We start from the raw sequence: 7301 nt of genomic DNA on the forward strand, positions 1-7301 counted from the left end.
TGGCTGTATATTTTCAAAATATTCAGTATATCCTTTGTGCACTGCAAAAGTAAAAGAAAAAAATAATTAAAAATATTTTGGAATTATTATGAGAATTGTATGAGTTAAAAACTTTTATTTAGTTTTTTATAAAAAAAATATTTTTCGGGAGCTATGCTCCTTTATTGAATTCTGCTTAAGAACTAAATTTTACAATTAATTACACTTAACTCTAAACCTACGTTTGCCAATGCAACGGGTATGGCGTTTGTTGACGCTGCGCTTCCCATACGTTGTCACTACACGTGTCGCACTCTCAGCGACTTAGTTGGTGGCGTGTTCTATTGCCTTGTATCATATGATATCAATGCATCATATGATACTTTTTAAATGTGTGGGGTGCTAACTTATATAGTAGATAGTAGTTACTAAGCATTTAATATGTTCTCATAAAATGCATATGCCTTCAATGAAAAACATATGTTGAAATATATAAATAAATAAATAAAGATGTGAACTCAAATTTTGAATTTTTTTAAATAAATAAATTATACTTTTTATAAAGAAATATTGTAAGTTCTTTAAGAATATGATGCGATTTCTCGGTAAGTAGCTAAATACAACAACTTAAATCGTTAAAACATATTTACCGAGTGGTCTAAAGGAGGAGAATATGTTCTTTACAAGGATCTTGATAACTCTCTTTCCATTCGTCTACCAAGCTCTGCTCTGGAATAGAGAAGCCTTATGAACTTCTATTAAATGACTGCCGGAGGATAAAGAGAACTACCAAATACACAGGCTGGGTTGCTAGCCTTGTCGTCGCCAAAGATGAACTGCAGTGTAGTTAGAAAAAGTTGAAAGGCTTTATGCTCACGGGTAGATCAACTTCACTTATCCATAATTTGAGCAATCGGTCATAGCAACACTTTCGGCAACGAAAAAGCAGACGAGTTGGCTAAGTTAGGAGGTTCTCTAGAAGATTCTGTGGTGCAGACAATACCGTGCCCAATAGGAACGATATAGTAGGAGCTAAATACGCAACCTGAACAAATAGTTCCGGACAGATGGCAATCTAAGACAACCAAATGTAAAATAGCGATGCAGATATTGCTAAAATATGACAAGAGAAGTACTGAGGACTTATTGAACTGGTTCAAGAAAGCTACATATAGACTTACAGCCTCCACAACAGGCCATTGGCTATTTGGAGAGCACGAGCTAAAAATGTGAACATTCCGTAACAATATTTGCGCAGCTGCGAGTTCGAAAGTACTAAGGAAACGGTCTCTACAAGTGCTCTATTCTGTCACAATCTCGACGTAAAGCTATTGAAATCTTTGTATGTATAGTATATCTACAAAAAGTATAACGGGGATAAGTAGTTTCATTGCGGGCACCAATTGGTTGGAGCACAACATTGAAAAGCGCTAAAAATATTTAAAGGTCGTAAGAATAGTGTATCAATATGGCGAATTTAGCGCTAATTGGGCATGAAGGGATAACCTAAGCCTTAAATTTTATCATTGGAAAAGGCACTCAGCACAGTGTCTTGCGATTCTTAGCTATTTGATCAGTACAGTGTACGGCACGGCAAGCTTTTTAAGCAAAAAAATAAGTGTGAGAGTAAAAAAGAAATCAAGAACAACGGCATAAAACTAACAGTAAGTAAAGAGTCTTTCAGCATTTTCAACAAAAAAGTTTTGTCTCTGACAACAAGCGTCCGACAAGATTTTTAGCCTGTGTGCATGCCTTTTGGACAGAGTCTCATAATAACTCCTACAATTGCACAGAGCAAGTAGTTCACAGATCTCTTGTGTTCCTCTCTAGGCCAGAAAGATCTGGGAAGGACACAGAAGCTGGTCGTCGCCAGCCAGCTGCATGACAGCTTGACCGACCGCTGCAGTTGCGCCGGTATGATGTCATCAGGGCCCATAAACTCAATAGGATTGAATGAATTTAGCGTCCAGGTAAGATTTCGTTCATTCAAAAGATACAAGAAGGCTATGCAGACTTCTCAAAGCTTCAGTGTCACTTTTACAGTAGGGAGGTTCAACAGAAAATGAGCAGCAGTAGTTTCAATGACTCCCCGTTACGCATGGTTCAACTACTATTTCTTAGATGTCTCAGCGGAGTACGATTTTTTGCAGGAATGCGCGTAAAGCCTGATGAGACATGACAGCCCTTTACAATACTGCAGAAGGCACTCCACGAGGCTTTCTTCAGCTCAGACATGTATATGTATAGCCAGTCTTGCCGCGTACAGCGCACAGTCGTCCCTAGAGCCACGTCTACTGGCTTTTCTACATAGTCTTCTAAGTCCAATTTCTGTTAGGTCCCAAAGGGGGCTTTCCTTACTTTTCTGAGTTTTCAGAGGCCACGAACTTTCAAGAGCTGCAGACCGCAACGAGCTCATTAATTGCATCAGCTGATGGGATCGAGTGCGTGTCGGTTGTGGTTGGAAGAGGTGAGCGCAGATTCCTGCGATAGAGGTCCCAACTGAGCGGTGTCGCTAGACAAACTATTTTTGTGCAAATCAAACCGTTTGAAGGACGTGTCACAAGTCAGTGAAAACGATGGCAAAAATTCTTGAATTGGGCTTCGCATTGCCTCCGCATCCGCCGTATTCTCCAGAACTGACCCTCAGTGACTTTTATCTGTTCTCACATCTCAAGAAATTGATTACTGGGAAGAAATTTTCGTCGAATGCAGAGGTGTTTGTCGAAAATGAGGTCTATTCAAACTAAGTTGTTTCGACAACAAAGTCTCACATAGTATACAATACCTCAGCGTAGCCTAACTAATCGGATCAAAAAACAAGAAAAAAAGCAAGCGCCTAATACGCTGTTGGCAACACACGGCTATACACGAACGCAGCGCTGTGGTCAAGTGCTGTAAAACACACCAATTTGCTGTTGCAGCAACCAATAAATTTAATTTGCACCGCTAATTTATCCCGGCAAAAAGCAAATTTAGTTGTTGAACACCACACACTCGAGTTGAATGATTAAAAGCGCGCCCACCACACGACCACACAACGCTCAGCCACGTCCACACACCCACGCCGCGCCACCCACAACCAGCCGCCGACACAACCGAAAAACGCACAACGCATACAATTAATTTAGCGCACAATCAAACCGCCGCAACGCCGCGCAATAACACTAAAAGATTTGCCATGTTGATCCACCCATGCAGCAGCGCCACATGGCGCACCACCCGCCAACGCCTGAGCTTTGCCCAGCGCTTCAGCGCGTAATGTGTGCAAATTGCTGCAATGACCGTTAGCCGGCTTTTAGGCTTTTAGCCTTGCAACGCGGCGCTGCGCTTGCAGTTTTATACACTTGTGTTGTTGTTGTTTTTCTGTTGTTCAGCTTGGTTGCAGCATTTCATTTGGTCGGCGGTGGATCAACCTTAATTGATCGTTTGGTATTTTGTTTGAGGATAACCGGCGAGTGGCTCAGCGTGGGTTTGGCCAAATGCTTTAAATTACGTTAGACCCCGAAAAGTATGCAACGAGGCAGAAAAAAATGTAAACACATGCACGCACACACAAACACAACTAAATTGTTTAACGGTAAAATACTTGAAATTACATTTAACCGCAACAAGCTGACACGCACACACAGACAAGCCAACCCAGATGCAGCCACACACAGTTATGCATGTATATATGGGTATACGAGTATATATACATATGTGTGTTTATGCTTGTATATTCTCTCATGATATATACATAAATACTCGCAGCCTCGTTTGTTGCGCTCGACATGAAAATCTATGGCAAACAGGATAATTGGCGAATTAAAATGTGTTGCCATTATTAATGAATGCGCGCCACTGCCCATTACAGTTAGCGTTTACGATTGTTGTTGTTTCGTTTTTATTGTTGTTTACTGCATATTGCTTTTAAATTTTATTTTGTGCCTGCAATTTACCATTTGAATTTATTTCGTTACAAATTTGGCGTTGAAACTCTGAAAAAGATGCCTAATAGCATAGTTTCGAGACTCGATAGCGTATTTAGAAACTCCAAAAAGCAAGATTTAGAGATTTCGAGAGCACTTTTTTCAAGAGTTGCGGAAAGAGCTCGTTATTGTAGTTAAAGATTCAAAATAACAGACTTGCGAGAATAGATTTTTTCGAATCTCGCTGGAGCAGTTTGAAAATAGTATTTATAGCCTGTTATTGTTCTTAAAGATGCCATATAATATATTCTAGAGACACGTTGGAGTACCTTAGGATTCCAAATTTTTTTCGAATTTTTAAATAGAAAATTTTCGAGACTCGTTGGAGTTTGGGCAATTTATTTGTACAGAATATTTTCGATAAACTTTAGAGTTTGTCAGAGTTTCCAGAAAACAAATTCTCCGAGCTCGTTATTGTAGTAGAATGTAAAGATTCCAAACAGAGGATTTCGAGACTCGTTAGCGCATACAATGGCAGAGCAGTACTCGTTATGCTACCCAGAAATTCCATAATATAGAATTTCGTTACACGATGTTCTTTTCAGACATTCCAGATGTAGAATTTCGATATTCCCACCATTTCAAATATATAATTTCGAGACTCACTAGCACATTTAAAAACCATTTTAGGGCCCAGCTAAGCGCTCCCAGTAGATTATTTCATCGTCCGTATATGATCCTTAAATTCTTTTACAATCTTTGAATTATAAAATTTATTAAATCTACTACAATGATTTTCATGACTGTCTCCACAGCGCTCCTAATTGTATGCTTCATTTGTAATAAACATACATTTTTACCAGATATGTGAGTATGACTTAACTTCGAGCTATACAAAGTGGCGTAAAACCATAAACATACTGAGGAGAAAACAAGTTAAAAGAGAGCTGAGGCTTAAAAAAGTTACCAAAGCAGCTGGATTTTTAATTTCATAAATTTTAAAGTCACGAGCCAAAGAAAGAACTTTCAGCAGATGTCCTTTGTTACCGCGAAAACGAATTTTGTTTGAAGTTTAGATCTAATGGTCTTTCTTTTCTCTTTTTTTTCAAAGAATGAATTTCTAATGAAAAAACCATTAGCAGATGGCTTTTGTGACCACGATAACAAATGTTGTTTGAAGACTAGACCTAAGGGTTTTTATTTTCACTTTCTTTCAAAGCTGGTGAATCAAAATATTACTAAAAGTCAGTATGGCAGAGCTTTTTCTGTCTTATATCCTCACGTAGAAGCTAGTTAGAACAAATTCGCTTTCCGAACATCAAACCAGTGACTTCCAAGCTGAGATTTCACGCATTAAAAAAGTCTTTCTTGTTCTGACATAGAGAGTGCTCTCAACAAGAAATATATTTATATAGCCAGCCGGCTTGGAGCTCATCAAATTCACCTAGAGTTTCATCGAAGATAGCGAAAGAATGACCTGATCTCTTAGGCCAACTATTTCACGATAAACCTGCAATGGGTTGTAGGACATAGTGATATTCCGGGTAACTGAATTAGATGAACCAGCCTACAATTAGACACCGATAAACAGGGAATATATACTATATGCCTCTGACTACTTTTATATATTTTAACGACAAACATGTTGTAAATATAGCTGAGTCTCGGTAGAGTCATGCCCTAATTTGCTCAACAAGCAGACCAAAGGGGCATTCATGGAACATGGACCGTACATACCAACACTCAAAATTCAAAAGGAACGACATAAGAAGTCTAGTAGGAGCGCTAACAGGTCTCTGTCTAATTGGCTGTCAAGAGGTACCAGCAGAAGAGTCTCAAGAACATCTTCTTTGCAAGGGTTTGTATAAAAAAAGAGTCGCAACTATCGCTGGTGGGTGTCTTGAAGTTGTCTCGGAAGTTGCACAAATAAAAATTTTTGATTAATGAACTCAATCACGCGCACAGGGTGGTTCAGAAGAAGACATAATGGAGTGAGGGTTTTTTTTAGTCCCTGTGGTTTCATAATGGGCATCCTGAAGGCCTAAGTGCATCGTCAGACAAGCACTCCACCTACCTACCTAATACTAACGAACATAGTTCTGGATTTTATTCAAGAAAAATTTGAGTTCCTGAAGGCGCCAAATGAGCTTTGTCTTCGTTAATACCTCCTTTATAGTAGTGGATAAATTAGAAATATAGGCAAAGATTATTTGGATTCCTGATCAAAAATATTGAAAAGGGTAAAATAAAGGTTCTCATATTCACCGATAGTTCCAAAGTCTCCAGACACTTTAAGTGATTTTTAACTTCTTTCAGAACTTAAATGGAAAGCAAAACGTCTCTCTGTGGGTACTGGTTCATACGAATGAAACAGAATCTTGGATCGGAGCTTTTAAACGAAGAAAATAGGAATATCTATACAATTTTGTCTGTTAAGATAGTTTAGGTTATATCATGGGTTAGATGAATCTAATTTGAAGAGAAACTCGTCCTTTGTATCACCCACAAACTCCTAAAAGATAGATCATCGATTGACGAATCGTTTAAGGCGGTTACTGAGATATTACAATCTCAGTCTGACAAAACCCGGTCGAGGGAAAGGAAGTGACAAGATGATTCCATCTCGTATTCAGGCAGGCAGTTTGGCCAAAAGTGTTGAATAGAATATTTTGCCGTTCCGTGTGAACCTATTTGATAGTATCCAGTTATAACACCTATGTATAATTGCGACGAGATTGAATTGACTAAGAGCCAGTAGTTTGGAGGACCTTTTACGGTTGATTCTGGCAAAGAAGGATTCTTCTTCTTCTTAATTGGCGTAGAAACCGCTTAAGCGATTATAGCCGAGTTAACAACAGCGCGCCAGTCGTTTCTTCTTTTCGCTACGTGGCGCCAATTGGATATTCCAAGCGAAGCCAGGTCCTTCTCCACTTGGTCCTTCCAACGGAGTGGAGGTCTTCCTCTTCCTCTGCTTCCCCCGGCGGGTACTGCGTCGAATAATTTCAGAGCTGGAGTGTTTTCGTCCATCCGGACAACATGACCTAGCCAGCGTAGCCGCTGTCTTTTAATTCGCTGAACTATGTCGACGTCGTCGTATATCTCGTACAGCTCATCGTTCCATCGAATGCGGTATTCGCCGTGGCTAACGCGCAAAGGACCATAAATCTTTCGCAGAACTTTTCTCTCGAAAACTCGCAACGTCGACTCATCCGTTGTTGACATCGTCCAAGACTCTGCACCATACAGCAGGACGGGAATTATGAGTGACTTATAGAGTTTGGTTTTTGTTTGTCGAGAGAAGACTTTGCTTCTCAATTGCCTACTCAGTCCAAAGTAGCACCTGTTGGCAAGAGTTATCCTGCGTTGGATTTCTAGGCTGACATTGTTGGTGGTGTTTACGCTGGTTCCAAGATA

The sequence above is a fragment of the Bactrocera tryoni genome, chromosome 5, assembly GCF_016617805.1.
Source record: "Bactrocera tryoni isolate S06 chromosome 5, CSIRO_BtryS06_freeze2, whole genome shotgun sequence".
NCBI classification, from domain to species: domain Eukaryota; kingdom Metazoa; phylum Arthropoda; class Insecta; order Diptera; family Tephritidae; genus Bactrocera; species Bactrocera tryoni.